This window comes from Dendrobates tinctorius, unplaced genomic scaffold (genome assembly GCF_039654945.1).
Source record: "Dendrobates tinctorius isolate UK_male_01 unplaced genomic scaffold, ASM3965494v1 ptg000019l, whole genome shotgun sequence".
Taxonomy (NCBI): Eukaryota; Metazoa; Chordata; class Amphibia; order Anura; family Dendrobatidae; genus Dendrobates; species Dendrobates tinctorius.
Genome location: NW_027361687.1, coordinates 78,493,332 through 78,513,884, shown reverse-complemented (window position 1 = coordinate 78,513,884; position 20,553 = coordinate 78,493,332). Strand labels below are relative to the sequence as shown.

The 20,553-nt window shown below is 41.6% G+C and overlaps 1 long non-coding RNA gene across 1 annotated transcript; it reads right to left on the bottom strand.

The window, feature by feature from the left end:
* Positions 1–5,763: 5,763 nt before the first annotated feature.
* LOC141083077 (uncharacterized) lies at positions 5,764–12,690 on the bottom strand. Its single transcript, XR_012230644.1, has 2 exons — positions 9,190–12,690; positions 5,764–7,974 (listed from the first exon to the last, which is right to left on the bottom strand). It is a non-coding gene; the product is annotated as an uncharacterized lncRNA (long non-coding RNA).
* Positions 12,691–20,553: the final 7,863 nt, after the last annotated feature.

Below are 20,553 nucleotides of genomic sequence, written 5' to 3'. Positions count from 1 at the left end.
CCCATACAAGCCCCTTTTCTTCTTCTTACACGTGTTTTCAAAACCTGCTTCTGACACATGTACCTCATGATCAATAAGCTAAAAACAATGTTACGTTAATTAATATTTCCCATCGGAGGCACTTGTGATGAGAGTGAGACCCTTCTTCCTTCATCAACCATGCTATCATGCCCCTCGGGCTAATTTTTGGAGACACTATTGCTATGCCTGGACACTGGGCACGGCCACCTCTATGCTAGGAGTCCTAGCTTCATCATAATTGTTTGGCCCTTCAGACCTGTCTTGCTTCCTTCATGAACTATGATACAGCCCCATGGACTAATTTTTGGAGACACTATGGCTATGCCTGGACACTGGGCACGGCCACCTCTATGCTAGTAGTCCTGGCTTTATCATAATTGTTAGGCCCTGCAGACCTGCCTTGCTTCCTTCATCAACCATGATACAGTCCCTAGGGCTAATGTTTGGAAGACACTAAATCTATGCCTACACATTGGGCAGTGGCACAACAAGGACAGTAGTCCAAGCTTTATAATTGTGAATCCCTTGTGATGAAGATGATGATGAATATGGGTGTCTTCTTCCTGCGTTAACCATAACACAGCCCCTACCCCTAGGGAAGATTGCTCTCCGTACACCATTTACACATTTAGGTGTCAGTAGATTGCATCCATCATCACTCGCTCTTACGGTACTTCTGAAATATCACTGGCCCTGCGTAAGTGGCATACAAGTCCCGCTCTTCCGGCAAAAAAACAAAGGACTTAAAATAGTGTTTGTATATTCTAGTGAAGCAGTGGTGTAAAAACAATCGTGCAGCTCCTGACCAGGTTATATACATTTGTTTACAGCATACATTTTTTAACATTTACACATTTTTTAGTGTTTTCCTCAGCCCCCAGACCACTTTGAAGGGTCCAGCAGACAATTACTCGCATTTTCCATTGACTATCATTGGACTCGCTATTTGTACCGAATACCTGAGTATTAGGGTATACTTGGTACAAGTATAGCGAGTCCGAATACTTCAGTACTTGCTCATCCCTACTTATCACTCTTGCAATGTCAGTCTGCGGGAAGTACAGGGATTGGTTCACAGGATTGGGGTAAAGCAGTTTTCTCTCATGAAGCCGACTTCACGCTGTTTAGGACATCTGGAAGAATGATTGCTTGGAAAAGAAAAATGTGTCGTGTGTCATACCATAAGTAAAGCATCCTGAGACTATTCATTTGGGGGGCAGTTGCTTTGTAACTAAGAGAGGGGTGTCTAATTTTGCCTAATAATACTGCTATGAACAAATGATGGCATTTAAACACCCTTTAAGAGCTACAGTTAACCACAGGAATAGCAGAGATGTGCATGCAACCAGGTATCTTGCAGCAAGGATGCAGTTAACCACAGGAATAGCAGAGATGTGCATGCAACCAGGTATCTTGCAGCAAGGATGCAGTTAACCACAGGAATAGCAGAGATGTGCATGCAACCAGGTATCTTGCAGCAAGGATGCAGTTAACCACAGGAATAGCAGCACTGTATACTATATGCAATCAGTTTTTGCAGCAAGAAGACAGTTAATCACAGTAAGCAGAGACATAGATGCAATTAGGTATCATGCAGCAGGGATGCGATTAACCAAAGAAAAAAGCAGAATTGTAGTTTGTGATAGCACCAAGAAAGCAGTAATATGTATAAAACCTGTACCTAAATAGTAAAGATGAGTTTGTAACTTGTGTGACGCTGTATGTGAGGAGAAATATGTCATGAATATTGCTTTCTTCCGTTATCTAAAAACTATAAGTTTCTCTCCAGCATGCAATGTGCTGAAGGTGTTAACCAGCCATTATAATGGTCTGGGTTTTTGTGAGTAGGTGTAAGAGATTCGAGGGACGCCTACTCACCATATCTCCACTTCAAGGGTGTGGCTGGAGAGTTAAATGTGCCACAGTTTTTTTTTCTCTTTTGTGTGTTTGGACAGGAGAGTCTCCAGATGGTAGCTCCAGGAGGAGCTGAAAACATGTGTTTTTTTCTGTGGCCGAATCGTGCACACACGCATTGTGTTATACTTTAACGTTTTGTTTTGCTGTTATGCCAGAAAGGCTATGTTTATTTTCTTAATCCTTGCCATGGTTTATGTGGTGCTTTAACCCCTTTACCCCCAAGGGTGGTTTGCATGTTAATGACTAGGCCAATTTTTACATTTCTGACCACTGTCCCTTTAAGAGGTAATAACTCTGGAACGCTTCCATGGATACGGTGATTCTGACATTGTTTTCTCATGACATACTGTACTTCATGACAATGGTAAAATTTCTTTGATTTGACTTGCGTTTATTTGTGAAAAAAATGTAAATTTGGCAAAAATTTTGAACATTTCGCAATTTTCCAACTTTGAATTTTCATGCCCTTAAAACAGAGAAATATGTCACACAAAATAATTTATAAATAACATTTCCCACATGTCTACTTTACATCAGCACAATTTTGGAACCAAAATTTTTTTATTTTAGGAAGTTATAAGGGTTAAAAGTTGACCAACGATTTCTCATTTTTACAACACCATTTTTTTAAGGGACCACATCACATTTGAAGTCACTTTGAGGGGATCTATATGATAGAAATTACCAAAAAGTGACACCATTCTAAAAAAAATGCACCCCTGAAGGTTCTCAAAACCACATTCAAGAAGTTTATTAACCCTTCAGGTGCTTTACAGGAATTTTTGGAATGTTTAAAAAAATGAACATTTAACTTTTTTTCACAAAAAATTTACTTCAGATCCTATTTGTTTTATTTTACCAAGGGTAACAGGAGAAATTGGACCCCAAAAGTTGTACAATTTGTCCTGAGTACGCTAAGACCCCGTATATGCATGGTAACCACTGTTTGGGCACCTGGCAGAGCTTAGAAGGGAAGGAGCACCGTTTGACTTTTCAATGCAAAATTGGCTGGAATTGAGATTGGACGCCATGTCACGTTTGGAGAGCCCCTGATGTGCCTAAACAGTGGAAACCCCCACAAGTGGCACCATTTTGAAAAGTAGACCCCCTAAGGAACTTATCTTGATGTGTGGTGAGCACTTTGAACCCCAAAGTGCTTTACAGAAGTTTATAATGTAGAGCCGTAAAAATAAAAAATCTTATTTTTTTCACAAAAATGATGTTTTCTCCCCCCAATTTTTTTATTTTCCCAAGGCTAACAGGAGAAATTGGACCCAAAAGTTGTTGTACAATTTGTCCTGAGTATGCTGATACCCAATATTTGGGGGTAAACCACTGTTTGGGCGCATGGCAGAGCTGGGAAGGAAAGGAGCACCGTTTGACTTTTTCAACACAAAATTGGCTGGAATTGAGATCAGATGCATATCACATTTGAAGAGCCACTGATGTTCCTAAACAGTGGAAACCCCCCAAATCTAACTCCAACCCTAACCCCATCACAATCCTAACCCGAATCCCAACAGTAACCATAACCCTAACACACCCTAACCCTAATCCCAACTCTAACCCTAATCCCAACCCTAACCCTAACTTTAGCCCCAACCCTAACCCTAACTTTAACCCCAACCCTAGCATTAGCCCCAACCCTAAACCTTAATTTTTTTATTTTATTATTTTTCCCTAACTAAGGGGTTGATAAAGGGGAGTTTGATTTACTATTTATAGTGGGTTTTTATGTTTGGAAGCTGTCACACACTAAAGATGCTTTTATTGCAAAAAATAGTTTTTGCATCACCACATTTTGAGAGCTAAAATTTTTCCATATTTTGGCCCACAGAGTCATGTGAGGTCTTGTTTTTTGCGAGATGAGTTGACGTTTTTATTGGTACCATTTTCGGGCACATGACATTTTTGGATCGCTTTTTATTCCGATTTTTGGAAGGCAGAATGAACAAAAACCAGCATTTCATGAATTTCTTTTGGGGGGGCGTTTATAACGTTACGCATGTGGTAAAATTGATAAAGCAATTTTATTTTTCAGGTCAGTACGATGACAGCAATACCTCATTTATATTTATTTTATGTTTTGGCGCTTTTATACAATAAAAACTATTTTATAGAAAAAATAATTATTCTAGCATCGCTTTATTCTGAGAGCTATAACTTTTTTATTTTTCCGGTGATGGAGCTATATGGTGGATTGTTTTTTGCGAAACAAATGATATTTTCAGCGGTAACATGTTCATTTATATCCCTCTTTTTGATTGCGTGTTATTCCACTTTTTTTTCGGAGGTATGATGATAAAGCATTTTTTTGCCTTGTTTTTTTATGGTGTTCAGTAAATGGGTTAACTAGTGGGACAGTTTTATAGGTTGTGTCATTACGGACGTGGTGATACTAAATATGTGTACTTTTATTGTTTAGATTTTTTATTTTTATTCAAATACTGATTTAATGATAGAATAAATATTGATTTTTTTTATTATTATTTTTTTTATATAGTTTTACAATTATTTTACATTTTTTTTTTTCATTCTATGTTTAACACTGTGCCCTACTATGGTACACTCATTTTGTGCAGACTGATCGCTTATATGGCATGCAGATCTGCATTCCATATAAGCTGTCAGCGCTGCAGGGATTTGTCACTAACCTCAGAGACTTCCTGACATACACTTATGCATGACAGGAAGTCTCTGAGCTCTGGTAACCCTGATGTCATTATGACCACATCGGTTTACCATGGAAGCGATCGCGACCCTGCATCATGCTGCGTGGTTTCCAATCCAAAGACGGAGGGGTTGTCACAGCTAACAGCCCCTCTGCTGGCTCGCGGAACGCTGTGATCATGTTTGTTCGCAGTGTGCCGGGGGTGAAAGTTCTGGTAGTTGTCCGTAACCGCTCCTGGCACTCAGTTCCGGGTGTCAGCTGTGAAAATCAGCTGACACCGGGCCGCGATTAGCGGCTGATCGCTTATGACATACCATTCCTTCCATGGGCATTAAGTCCCAGGGCAGATGGACGGAATAGTACGTCCATTTTGAGAAAGGGTTAACGTTTTTACAATTATTACATTTTTTTTTTAAATTTCATTCCATAGAATGCTATAGAAGCTGTCAGCACTGCAGCTTCTATTACACTAACCTGAGAGACTTCTTGTTTTTCACTGCGCATGACAGGAAGTCTCTCAGGTCCGGAGTCCCGGAGGTCGTCATGATGACATCCGGTTCCCATGGCAGCGATCAGGACCCCGCGTCATGCCAAGGGGTCTCCTATCCAAAGGCAGAGGGGCTATCTGCTGGCTCCAGAACACTGTGATCATGTTTCATCGCAGTGTTCCAGGGGTTAAAGTGTCGGGAATGGTCCGTGACTGCTCCTGGCACTTTGTTCTGTGTGTCAGCTGTGATAATCAGCTAACATCCGCCCACAATCAGCCGCGCTCCCCCCCCCCCCGAGAGTGCGGCTGATCACACATGACATACATCCCGTCCATGCGCATGCGGACCCAGGGCACATGGACGGGATAGTACGTCTAATGTCAGAAAGGGTTTAATAAAAGGAACCTTACTATCAGGATCTTCTTAGCGCAAGCGAACTGCGACGGCTGAGCAGGGGGACTTACCCACACTGCGGGAGGGCCCGGGGTCAGATACTGCAGGGAAGGTTCAGACAGATGGGACCTGCGATGCTGAAGGTAGTGTCGTAGCTGTTTTTGTTCTGACCAAGCGTCAGATCTTTCCAGATCACCAGTGAGGCCGGATTGAGAGGTTTTGTCGCCCTTCTGATGACAAGCGCTTGGAGACAAAGGACTCAACACACACGGGTCGTGGTCAAATCACTTTATCTGACGTAATGAAATATAAGACATGTTTTTATACCATTTACAGCAATATGTGACTCAATATGTGGAGCTCATTTGGCCCCCACCATCACCTCAGGGTCGTATCTTGTTTACAATATAGCCAGAACATGTTGTTGAGAATAAATATGATAACAAGTATAGTTTCCTTGAAGACAGAGACTACTAGTCTACATAAGAATAATTCTAGCAATAATAAGGCAAAAGGCAATTGAAGTCTTAAAGGCATTTAAAGGGATATAAAAGCAAACCATTAACTCTTCTATATCAATTTCCCCCTTTTGTAAATGGTATAACCTTTGCCACAGGGTCAGCTGATGTCCACATAGGAGCTACTGTCTCATGGGTCTAGTACCCATAAGGGGGCTTCCTACCTGCTTCGCCCATCCACCCTCAGTGTGGACACTCACTTTCCCCATCAGCAATGGCCACCTGGGGTCTATGGTACACTACAGAAGGTTCAGCCTTAGATTCTTTTTTTATGCATACATTATTCAGTAGCTTAAGTAATACATATATTAGCGCTTTTACGGCTACATAAAGCAATAAGCAAACCAACAAAATTTGCATACAAGTCTATATAATGCCAAAAATCCATCCTGCTAAGCCATTAAACCAATTTACTGGATTTAGGAAAGAGAATGTGTTACCCCACCAGGAGTCTCTCTTTGCGCTGTGCTGTTTTAACCATTGGTCTCTAAGTTCACCTATTCTGTCTATACCGGCCCCGATCTGGATATTGCCAGCAGGGTCAATATAGTCACAACAGGTGGGACCAATTATTTGACACATTCCTCCTCCTTTTGCTGTCAGGTAATCTAGTACTATAGAATGCTGGTTAGTAACTGTGATTAATTGTCTCTGTATTGTATTAGTTTCATTAAGAACTTCAAGAATCTCGAAAATCTGATCGTCCAGGTAGTCAGTAGCTTCCACTAATTTATCCCACATTTGTGTTATGAAGGGGTATATTAGCATACTACTGAATATTTTATTTGTTATCCCCATTTCTACTAGATGCGGCCTACCATTTGGCCGGGGCTTATTGTCTGCAGCCCTTCTATACCAAGTATGAATTGGGACTGCTGCCGTGTCTATTTTACTATGAGGAACTATGAAAGTGGCTGGTGTTAGTTTGGCAAGAGTGCTAACCCCTCTTATGTCTGGGCTCACCCACCTGTAGGTGCGATGTCCGCAAACCAAGAATACTCCTTCAGGGAGAACACAAACGTGACCAGGGGTCTGTATACATTGGTATAAACTCAAAAGTCCTGACATAGGCTTATGGGCGCACCAAGTATTATTCATTTGTTTTCCGCTTATACCAGATGTACATTTACCCCTTTCTTTCCTTATTATTTTACCCGTAGATGCTTTACAGCCTTCAACACCATCCTGGTACACCGTCTCATTAACCTGTGTTTGATCGCGAGTGTATATGCGGAAGCAATTATTGTCCTCACCACAGGTGTCTGCTCCAGTGTGTTGAAGACTGAACCACAGTCCATCATTGGGAATAGAGTCTGAGTGAGGGATTTCAGTCCTCCTCCTGGCGACCATATTTCCGACATCTGAGTCATATTCCCGCCACCACATTTGTACCTTAGGCCGCGTTATATTAAACTGAAACCAGGGATTAGCGGCCCATCCGATTATAGCCAATGAGGCAGATATATCACAGGGCACATCTTTTCCCCAAAACCTAGATTGAGTCCAAGTCTCATGGTGTATGCAGTGTGGGGTTAATACCTCCCATGGCTCCAGAGGTAAGGCTAAGTGCGGCATAGTCCTCGCAGATACAGGGCTGTGTGTGCAGATCCAACAGTCCTTCGGTTTCTGTCCTTCCATGTCCTTTATAAGAAGAGCATGATGCCGAATGAGTTTGTTGTCCCAGTCAGCATTTAAGAGTTTATCCTGTGTCTCTGTAGAGTGCAGTAACCCTGTCACTGCCAGCAAGGTGATGAGGAGTACAGTCATTCTGCTGTTGACAGGACCTTCTTGCAGTGACTGGCGTGGATCCAGGTGAGCTTTCCCTCCAGTTTTACTGAGGTGGATGTGGTCAGCTGGACTTGGAAGGGGCCGTCAAATCGTGGGTCCAGGCTCCTTCTCATGTGCCTGCGTATAACCACCCAATCACCTGGATTCAGCTGATGCACATCTGCACTGGCATTAGGATCTGGAATGGATGAGAACACATGTTTATGCACCACATTAAGTCTTTCCTGTAAGGCCTGGACGTAGGCTGTCATAGACCCGTGTTGCATTTGCAGCACCTGTGGGAAGTACAGACCAGTCTTTGGTGCACTACCAAACAGGACTTCAAATGGAGACAAGTCTGTCTTCTATTTGGAGTGTGTCTGACTGAAAAGAGTGCAAGAGGCAAGCACTCTACCCAGCTCTTTCCTGTCTCTGCCATGGCCTGTTGAATTTTCAGTTTAAGTGTCCCATTTAGTCTTTCTACCTTCCCACTACTTTGTGGCCTATATGGTGTATGAAATGCTTGCTGTACACCCAGGGCCTGCATGACTTCCCTCATTATTTCTCCCGTGAAGTGTGTACCCCTATCACTTTCTATGGTTTCTGGGACACCATACCTGCAGATCAGTTCTGTCATCAGTTTGTCTGCAGTTGTTTTAGTAGTTGCAGATTTTACCGCAGAGAAGAGATCTACACATACTAGGACATATTCATACACTCCTACCTTTGGTAGCTGTATGTAATCAATCTGCAGTCTCTGAAACGGGTAGAGAGGCCTAGGTGTCGCTTTCTTAGGGACTTTTACTGTTTTACCTGGGTTGTGCTGTGCACAGATGAGGCATGATTGTACAAGTTTCGCGGCTGCGTAACTGAAACCAGGAGCGATCCAGAAGGCATCCACCATGGCACACGTGACTTTTGGAGGCGTGCGTGGGGCCATGTGTTGCTTGCGCCATAATCGGAAACAGGGACTTCGGTAGGCACAACTTATCCTTATTCTCCCATACTCCATTTGAGTTCAGCTCAGCTCCCAGTCTCCCCCAGTGTTCCTTCTCTGTTTGGGCAGCCTGTTGCTGGAGAGATTTCAGGACATCTAAACTCAGCGTGGCTGGAATATGCTGACTCCCCGCCACCGTCCACTGCTTCCTAGGCCGCCTGGCTGCTATTTTAGCAGCCTCGTCCGCCCTTCTGTTGCCTTCTACCTCCATGGAGTCACCTTTTGCGTGTGCTTTTACCTTGACAATGCCAACCTGGACTGGTAACATCAATGCCTCCATCAATTGTTTCACCAGCTCTGCATTTTTAATGGGCTTACCGGCTGATGTAAGGAACGCTCTGCTTCTCCAGATAGGGCCATAATCATGGGCTATTCCCCATGCATAATTCGAATCAGTGTAAATATTAGCGACTTTACCTGCAGCGGCTCTACATGCCTCAGTGAGTGCCTTCAACTTTGCCTCCTGCGCCGACATGTGAGGAGAGAGTGGTTCAGCTTGGATTACCTCATGTGAGGATACTACTGCATATCCAGTGTAGAATCGTCCATCCTGGTGGTATCTGGAGCCATCTACAAAAACTCAAAATCTGCATTAAGAACAGGTTTTTTTCATAAACGTGTGCAAACCCAACTGTCTCCTGACTCATCAGTTCTATGCAGACATGTTCATGTGTCATGTCAAAGTATCCTTCCTCACTCACTAATACGGTCACCAATTCCCCCTTTTCTGAATCCACAGGCAGGAGGGTGGCTGGATTCAGAACGTTACACCTTTTGAGGGTGACATACTCAGGAATTAGTAGAGCACACTCAAGTCGGAGCTGTCTGGCCATAGACAGATGTTTTGGTTGAACTTGTAGGAGTATGGCATGGATGTCATGTGGGGAATAGATTGTCAAAAGAAGCGTCAGTGTGATCTCACATGCCTTTCCTAGTAGTGCGGCTGCTCCTACCGCACAGACACAATCAATTTTGTGTGAGGTCCCGGGTCACTAAACCTAGGAAGATGCATAGATGCTTAGGTGACCTGGGTAGAGGGAGATCTTGAATTGCCTGTTTCCTGTCAGGTGTCTGGTACCTTCGGCAATATAATGTCCCAACAAATGTCACCTTTTGTTTGTAATACTGTAATTTGTCACGTGAGACCTTGCAACCCTTAGAGTCATCCACGTACTGTAATAGTACAATCAGCGGATGAGGTGATGGCCACTACTCAAGGATCCCTGCCATCGCTGCTGAATAGATGGCAGGGGGTTTCTTTCCCCCTTTTGTGGGTGGACTGTCCAACAATATTGTTCACCTCTATGAGTAAAGGAGAAAGATACTGACAGTCTGTGTGCAGGGCTACAGAGAAAAATGCACCTGCTAAATCAATGACTGTGAAACATTTTGACATTACTGGGATCTGTGACAATATTGTGTGTGTGTGTTAGGGACGATTGAGGTCACACTCACTGTATCATCATTAATAGCCCTTAAGTCATGAACCTTTCTGTAAGTGTCAGCAAACCCTTGAGTTCCTTTTTTTTTTTTTTTCTTTTTTCCTAATGGGATACAAAGTGGTGTCACAGGGGGAAGATCTTTGCAGTCCAAAGGGGGGGTTTCTTTGCACCAGAACCCCTGCCTTAACATACTCTCTAATATCTCTGCTCGGGGCAATTGATTTGGCTATTGATATTGCTAGGCTCAAGGGGTATTGCTTTAAACAAGGGGGAGTGGTTCCTTCTTTCATTTTAATCATGACAGGGGGAATGGGCAACTGACCCACATCCGTTTTTCCCCTTGCCCAAACAGTGTCTGGCACCTGTCCCATTTCCTCATCCTCAGGCATTTTGGTGTCAGGTGTTAGTTTCACCGCTTTTGTCATATACACCATTGCCGTAATCTTACACAAATGTTTATCTGAGAGGGGACTTGTGACTGTAATACCCTCAGGAGAGTACTGTATAGTGGCCTGGATCGCACTCAGCACATCTGCTCCCAGTAAATTCATAGGGGTATTGTCACTAACAATAAGTTTTGTAAGTACCACAATTCCAGCACCTCACTGTTTCTAGGTCCCTTGGTACCTTACTACGTCTCCACTGTTTTCCTTGTGCTCCAGCATACATGACAGGTCGTCTTATTGTCCTTGTTTGCTCAATTTCTTTAGCTACCTCAAGGAGGTCTTTCGGATCTACATGTCTCCATTCAGGTCTGGCTGTCTGTACTGCGTCTCGCAAGTCTTTGTTCATACCGTCAATGAATGCATTCACCAGTATTCTAACATCAAGTGGGTTTATGCAAATGTACCCCATGTCTGCCCATTTCAGCTGTAACCGTCCAAAGTACATCTCTACACTCTCTCCTCTTTGCTGTGTCACGTTAATCAGGAGTACAGACTGCTCTGATTGTTCCACTGTAGCCCATTGTCTTAGTGACTCACAGTATGTCTCCCCAGACAGTGCAGATTTATCATCCATGCCCCAAGCCTGATTCTTTGTCACATCTGTGTGTGTCTTAATTATATGTCCTAGTGCGTCACCTGCCTTTAAACTCACCAACCTCTCTAGGTCTGCCCAGGTACACTTACAGTATATGTCTGCTGTACTTCCTTTATGTGTCTGTAAAACGGGAATGGTTGGTCTTCAGGGTCAGGCAACTGTTTCAACAAAGCTAGCTGGTCAGAGGGGCTCCAGGGATAATACACCTCCTGCATCTTTCTTATTCTAGTCGCACTGATGGGGTTGGTCGTCTGATGTCTACTGTCAGCTTACTCCTCAAAGGTCAATGTCCCCACTACCCACTCTATTATGTCAGCTTCTTATGTCACTACATATGATCTTGTCTGGACAGGATTTAGCGCAACTCGCTTAGGTCAGTAGCACAGGTCACACAAGTAGCTATTCAGTCTGGGTTTGTCTGAGTCTGATCACAGTGTTTACAAGTCCATCTGTTTTGTCTGAGTCTCTGGTTACTCTTTGTCAATCAAAACATTCATAATACACCTTCCACACTGCTGCACATTCATTCTCAAGCATCATTTATTCACTTGCTATTTTCTTCCCTTGTCTGTGCCTTTTTGTACATCCAAACATTCACACTGTGGTATTTTTGCCTTTTTTTTTTAAATTGGTCCAACCTGTATTACTGCTTCCTTTCTTCTCTGTCTTTTTCAATTTGCATAGCTCTCTTGGATCTCATTGGGGGCACCGACGGTACACAGAAAAAGTTGCCATGGCTTCAACCTTTTTCTGCCGACAGCTCACCTTTCTTCTGAAATGCCCTCCCAGTGTGCCTGGACCTCTGTCTTACAGGCCACACTTAGCAAGTCAGAGAGAGCCTGCCAAGGTGTAGCGGGAAGGCTCCTTGCCTCTCACCCGGTAGACCTACAGGATGTAGCGGGAAGGCTCTCTGCCTCTCACCCGCTAGATCAGCTGGCTAGAATAGGATCAGGCCTGCATCCTTCCAGCCCAGCTCCATGGATTGTTGTGGGAAGGCTATTTCAACCTTAGACAGCTCACCTTTTTTCTGAAATGCCCTCCCAGTGTGCCTGGACCTCTGTCTTACAGGCCACACTTAGCAAGTCAGAGTGAGCCTGCCAAGGTATATCCAGAGGGCTCCTCACCCTCGCCTCTCACCCACAACAATAAAACCTGCTGACTAAAGTAAGAAGTCCCAGGTGTGATAGGACTCTAACCCACTTTATCAGCCGTACAGTCGGCTACCTCCTCTGTTGATACACAATTTGCTATACAAATCAATCACACAACTAGAAGCAGGTTCAAACACATTAATGACCAAACAATCACTTACAATGACCATCAATCACTTGCAATTTCCTTCTAAATTAGGCACCATATTTTACTTTTAACTTCCAACTTCAATTAAGTACTGTTGCTTTAAAATGCACAAATCTTTCAGCGCGTACCTTATGGATAGAATTCCGTCAAGAGGTACTGGACGTGGAGAGAGATCAAAAGAAGCAAAGCAGATATAATCTGTCTACAGGAGGTGAAGTTAGCTAGGTCAGGGCATCCCGGGATAGAAAATAAGAATTTCCCTCACTCATTTAAATCTTTGAACGAAACTAAAAAGGCCGGTGTGATTACTTTAATTAAAAATTCTATTTCTTTTGAAGTAGTTGAACAATTTTCTGATTCAGAGGGTAGATTCCTGATTTTAATCTGTTTAATAGAGAACCAGTTAACTACTCTAGTGAATGTTTATGCACCTAACGATGGTCGAATGCGCTACTTTAATAATTTGGAAAAAAAAATACAAGAGGTTAAAAAAGGTACATTGATTGTGGTTGGAGACTTTAATATTGTCCCTAACGGCGTATATGATTCCACTTCTCCCACCAGATCAGCATTTCCAGAGTTGGGTAATTGGCTTATTAATCATGAGTATTTAGATATTTTTAGGTGTCTCAATACCTCTTCTCTGGAATACACTCATTACTCATCGATTCATAAGACCTTTTCTAGAATAGATCTTTTTATCACTGATTCTCTTTCTATTTCCAAATTTAAGAGGATAGAGATCCTTCCTAGAACCTTCTCTGATCACGCTCCCGTTCTATGTGAAGTACTATTAGGTAGAACAACGGGTCACCACCCCTTATGGAGAAGTAATTCATCACTTTTATATAAACCCGACTTAAAGAAGGAAATCGAATTATCCATTACAAATTACTTCAGAGAAAATGAAACAGATGACATATGCCCTTTTACAATTTGGAATGCCCATAAGGCAGTTATTAGAGGTACGATGATACATATTTCTGGTAAAATTAAAAAGCAAAATATAAAAGACATAAACAAAATACAATTAGAGCTAAAAGAAAAAGAGGATACTCAGAAAAACTTACCCCAACCTTCTACGACTCTCCACTTGGAAATTATCAAACTTAGAACCAAATTAAGGGCGATTCTCTTTAATGAATATGAAAAATTTGCCAAAAGCATGAAATCAAATTTTTACTCCTCATTCAACAAGCCGACCAAGATTATGGCCCAAAAATTCAAGATGGATAGAATAAAGAAAAGAATTAACAAAATTAAACATAACGGTGAATCCCTAGTCAATCCGGCAGATATAGTTAATAAATTTGCTGACTATTACACCTCACTATATAACCTTAAAGACGACCAAAGTACTCCGCAACCAAGTAAACAAAAAATTAACGAATTTCTCATGCGTCTTAATCTACCCAAACTCTCTACTCAACAATTATCATCCCTTGAGGTTCCCTTTTCAGATCTAGAAGTTTTAGAAGCCATAAAATCACTCAAAACAAAGAAATCGCCAGGTCCTGATGGATTCTCAAACGACTATTATCTGACTTTTGCTTCGATATTGACTCCATACCTGACTCGGGTTTTTAATAAGGCTTCTGAGACGGGGAAGTTCCCTCATGAAATGCTACAGGCCATCATTTCTTTAATTCCTAAGCCTAAAGGAGACTCAGAATCTGTTAAAAATTACAGGCCCATTTCATTAATTAATACAGATGTTAAAATTTATTCAAAAATAATTGCTACAAGAATGAAAAGATTCCTTCCAAACATAGTTCATAGAGACCAATTGGGCTTTATAGGTGGTCGACAAACAAGCGATGGGACCAGGAGAGTATTTAACTTAATTAACCATATCAAAACTAAAAAGATCTCGTCACTACTTCTTGCATTAGACGCTGAAAAAGCCTTTGACAGAGTCAATTGGGAATTTTTAACCGCCACTCTAAACAAATTCGGTTTTAGTTCTAAATTAATAAATACTATAATGGCACTTTATTCATCCCCCTCTGCTAATATATATGCCAATAACCATTTATCTAAGCAGATTCTGATTACTAACGGTACTAGACAAGGTTGTCCCCTCTCGCCTTTACTCTTTGCCTTAATTATGGAACCTCTAGCAGAAACAATTAGATCCAATGAGCTTATTGAGGGTATCAAAATAGGTGAGACACAGTATAAGATAGGATTATTTGCCGATGATATTATATTAAGCCTCTCAAACCCATTAGATTCAATTAAAGGTGTACTCCCTGTTTTTGAGGAATTTTCAAGGGTCTCATTTTATAAAATAAATGATACGAAATCCAAAATATTAGATTTTTTCTTATGCAATGAGGTCATCTCTAGTATTAAAAATATTACAAAATTCGAATGGGAAAAAGAAGCAATTTTGTATTTAGGTATCTCCATAACTAGGAGTTTTGCCAAAACAATAGTAGTAAATATGCAGAATCTTATTAAAAACACTCAAACTGAATTTAATGCTCTCTCTAAGCACGAAATTTCGTGGTTGGGGAGGATAGTCCTCTTCAAACTTCTTACCCTTCCCAAGATACTTTACGTTTTTAGGTCTTTGCCTCTCTCCATTCCTCTTAAATATATTAGACAACTGCAGTCCTTAGTTAACAGATTTATCTCCAACCAAAAAAAAGCTAGAATAGCATTTCTAACACTTACTAGGAGGAAGGTTGAGGGAGGTCTGGCCCTCCCTAACTTAGTTAACTATTACTATACAAATCTCATAATACAATCCTTATCATGGTTCAGTCAGGGTAACTGTCCGATTTGGGCAGATATAGAGAGAGTTTGGAACAATAACACTCCACTATCAAGATTGGTTCTGGATGGATTGGTATCTTTTAGTAACTTACCACATCTTCCTCTGACATTTTCAGCCACATTACTAGCTTGGAAATACTTAGCTAAATCCCAAATCCACACTAAAAAAGGTTCAAAGTTTCAACAAATCAAAAATGTACCCCTCAAAATTTTTGGGTTAATATTAGAGACGGAAATTCCCTCTAATTGGAAACAAGTCGGTATTAAAAAATTAGTGGATATACATGATGGTAAACAATTCATCAGTGATGATCTACTCCGAACTAAATTTAAATTCGCCACTGATGATTTTTACCTTTTATCTAACTTAAAAAAACTCATTAAGAAGCTTTTGAAAAAAAGAACATGCATAACAGATTCCACTAGTTTGCTCATATGTAACCCTGGCAATAAGTATTATTGGAAATCTAGAAACATTTACGATTTTCTTAACTCTAGTAATAGTCCCGAAAAAACTACCTTTATGCTTAACTGGGAAAAGGACCTCAACACTTCAAGAACTCAACAACAGTGGTCCAAAGCATTAAAATTAACATACTCGTCTAATATCTGTGCAAATCTTCACGAATCATACTTTAAAATCTTATCTAGGTGGTACTTCACCCCTTTTAAACTAGCAAAAATTTTTCCTGGTAGATCCCCTGAATGCTGGAGAAATTGTGGTGAAATAGGTAGTTTACTCCATATGTTTTGGGACTGTCCAAAAATCAGACCTTTATGGTCTGAAATTTCTGGTTTAATTGATGAAATCACCAAAACTAAAATCACTTTAACTCCACATAAAGCCCTGCTATCCCTTGATCTCGAAGATATTCATCCCTCTCATCGCTCCGTCATTATCCATCTATTCTTAATAACTAAAAATGCTATAGCACTTTTTTGGAAAGATGACTCAATCCCCAAAATTAACGACATTATTGATAAAATGAATCTTCACGAGTCTTACGAAAGAAGCCATGCTACTGCAAACAACTACTATATAACTTATAGTAAGAGATGGAAATGTTGGACAGATTTTAGCGCTTCCTAGTTTTCAGCCTTGGTCTCTCTCCTACTCCTAGTCCAATTTGATTATCTGCACTACTGTTTATTCTAAACAAATCTCTAACGATACTATTGTTTTACTAAACAATGGTTAAGTTTTTCTTTTCCTTTTTTGTATTAAATACATGTTTTGTACCTGCAATTTTATTTGTGACTGTACTGTTATAATTAGATATATGTCTCTACTTATTTCATATTTGTAACATTACTGTTATATTTCCCTCCCTCCCCCCCTCCCCTTCCCTCCTCCCCCCCCTTTTTTCTTCCTCTTTCCCTTTGTTTTGACCTTTGTTTGTCTAATAAAACAATTAAACTCATTCCAAATTTCCCCCCCCCTCCCGTCTCCCCCCCCCTTTTTATAAGTGTCACATCTACATTTAAATGCAACTAAAGATACATTACTGTTACCCTGAAATCTAATAAAGTTAATTGAAAATGGATAGAATTACAGAGAATTTTGAGCACAGCTCACACTCAGCAGAGATAAGAGCGAAGGGAGAAGAAACTGCGCAGCGCCATCCTTCCCCCCCTCCCATCAGAATGCAGCGTCGTCCTTCACAGAATTCTGTAGTTCTTTAGACTTATCAAAATCAATTTCTACAAAGAAACTCAAAATCACGGGATTTCACTGTAAGAGCAGATAACTGTATAATGAGATTAACCATGCCTTGCCCTTTTTTTCCTGGCCAAATGCATTCAGGAAACTTTACAATATAATGCCACATATAACACGAGCTATATCATTACTCAATTCATTCAGTCTCTGATGTAGATTTGAAATATCTATAACGCATCTGTCCGGGATTCCACCACAACTAGAATGGTAACAAATCTCTTGACACAAAAATGATGTGTGATGATTCATTTATACGTGCTCATTCACGGATTTTTTTTTTTTTTTTTTCTCAATTACTCATCTCTCATCTTATTCAGAGGTTCTCATAGACATACATACAAGGATTCACACAGCCTGACTATCTTGCACTTTGGATTTGATTGACACTTTAACCTACAGCAGTGTCCACTGACACTCCGAGAACACCAAAGCCAACTTCTTAAACAACAAGAAACATTGAAAACCAGAGCAACCAAAAAACCACAGTCCTATACAAAATACAGCCTCATATGATTTACTGCCAATCCAAAACAATAACCACTGCACAGAGTCTATCCCAGACTTTGTGCTACACAGTACACCAGTACACAACAAGTTAGTATATTAGTATATTGCCAGAACAGTTTAACAGATAATACAGATGACAATTATTATCTTATTACTCTATTATTCAACTCTCATACAGACATACTCACCCCTCACTGGTGATGTGGGTTCTTTTGAACCGTGCTGTTACAGTCTTTCCCAGAGGTATGTGGACATCCTTAGAGAGGTTGCAGATGCAGAATCAATGTAAGAATAAATGTTCTCACCTGCTGCAGCCTGGATTCTGCATTTTCAACCTCCCAGGAAGCTCCCACATACGGATTCCGAATAGACTGGTTGCCACGGTCCCCGTCGGGCGCCAAACTGTCGTAGCTGTTTTTGTTCTGACCAAGCGTCAGATCTTTCCAGATCACCAGTGAGGCCGGATTGAGAGGTTTTGTCGCCCTTCTGATGACAAGCGCTTGGAGACAAAGGACTCAACACACACGGGTCGTGGTCAAATCACTTTATCTGACGTAATGAAATATAAGACATGTTTTTATACCATTTACAGCAATATGTGACTCAATATGTGGAGCTCATTTGGCCCCCACCATCACCTCAGGGTCGTATCTTGTTTACAATATAGCCAGAACATGTTGTTGAGAATAAATATGATAACAAGTATAGTTTCCTTGAAGACAGAGACTACTAGTCTACATAAGAATAATTCTAGCAATAATAAGGCAAAAGGCAATTGAAGTCTTAAAGGCATTTAAAGGGATATAAAAGCAAACCATTAACTCTTCTATATCAGTAGTAAGAAGTACAAGGACCTACGATCAAGTGACCAAAGGGGGCGGGGCTTAGTGTCCCACTGCTGTAGATGATTGTAGGATTCTAGTACAGGAATCCTGGAGTAGAGGTGAGAGGAACTCAGGTCAGACAAATGGGGGGTCATACACAGAGAGAGCGGCGTGGTACCAGAGGGGCGAGCAGAGAGTAGTCAGAACGTAACCTATAAGTCATACACGGAGATAGCTGCACAGTACAAGAGGGGTAATCAGAGAATGGTCAGGTCAAAGGCAATGAATCATACACAGAGAGGATAGCGCAGTACAAGAGGAACAGGCAGAACTCGTAACAGGGACGGATCCGGTTCAAAACCAAACAAGCATAAAGTATCACAGTCACAAAGCACACCAGGGTCACACACACACTCGGCCAAGGGTCTGAGTATAAGCGACGAGGAAAGAGCCCACAATGAGGCTATAAAAAGCCTCCCAGAAATTCAGAGTGAGGCTGTCCAGATTAACCTCTGAACTACCTATTCCCACAAACTAAGCAGATCATGACACTTACCCAAGAAGTGTTCCTGTGTCTACCTCTGCAAGCAGCTGAGTGAGACAATCCATCACACTTGACACACCAGAGCTGAGAGCAATGGCAACAAGATTCACTGTTGTGACCTATGAAGTAGCAGTCCAAGGCTGTAATACAAAGTAGAGCAGTCTAGAGGAAGATGAGGCTTACTCCTGCAAAAGCACAGGGCTGCAAGGTGCTATACTTTCATGAATACTGAAGCAGCTCATGACTGCCTGAGCTGACCTTAATAGGTTTTGTGTGATGATATCAGAGATTGATGCTGAGTGACTAGTTCAGAGGGAGCAAGGATCGGTCGCTGGAGCCTTGACACGTTAATAACACTATTTATAACACTATCAATACTAATATTTGTGTTTTTCTGAATTAGTACCACTGTAGGTAACTTTTGTTGAGGCAATAAGTAACACCTTGCTGTGTATTTGTAGTTGCGCTGTTATAGGCACTGATATACGTAGGTGGGGTTTCTCTGCATACCTTGTATATTGTGAATGTTGTAGAACACAGATATATTGGTAATACTATGGATATATTATGGACAGGGAGTAGAGACCCGCATTGATAGGGATCCGAACAGTGAGTCACCCATGTTGAGTCCCTTGGAAGTGCATTGAGCTGCTGGGTGGATTACTGCTGAAGGAAAAAAAAATCTCTTTAAATCTTCTTCCTTAGCAAGTGTGAACGAGCTGAGTGTGACCGAAGCATAAGTGCAAACGTAAATGTGTTACTTGTGACTCAGTGACTTTGGTTTTAGGGAGTTGATAAGGGAGTTATTACTAAATTGCTGTTAAATTTTATTAATACTTTATTTTTCTTTTTACTTAACATTTTTGTCTGGTGCAATCCCCATTAGGAAATGTGCTCAATTATTGACAATGCCATCCAGTGTACATCTTGCCACATGTACAGTATGCAATCCTTGAACAGCCAGTCGAGGGTGCATACTGCTGTGCAAGATGTGAGCACGTTGTGCATTTGGAAGCCCAGATACTGGATCTAAATGTGCAGCTGGCAACACTGAGATCCATAGACAATATGGAAAGGAGTCTTCTGCTCACTGAGCAGATGCTAAATGGGATTGATGGGGGAGGATGGTAGTATGGAGCTGCAGGACAGTGAGGCCCCAGTAATTTTGCTAAGTTGGCAGCTGAAAGGAGTGTCAGTACAGGGGTAGCACTGCTGCAGCAAGGCATGTCCTCGGAAAGCCAAAGGAGTGTCTCCTCCAATAAGGGGGGGAATAGGAGAGCAAGGCAGGCCAGACAGGTGCTGGTAGTGGGGGACTCATTTATTAGGGGAACAGATAAGGCAATCTGTCACAAAGACAGGTGTCGTCGAACAGTGTGCTGCCTACCTGGTGCTTGAGTCCGATATGTCGCTGATCTGGTTGACAGATTATTGGGAAAGGCTGGTAAGGATCTAGCGGTCATGGTGCACGTTGGCACTAATGACAAAGTTAGAGGTAGGTGGAAGGTCCTTAAAGATGATTTCAGGGAATTAGGCCGCAAGCTTAAAGCAAGGACCTCCAAGGTGGTATTTTCTGAAATACTGCCTGTGCCACACCAGAGAGGCAACAGGAGATTAGGGAGATAA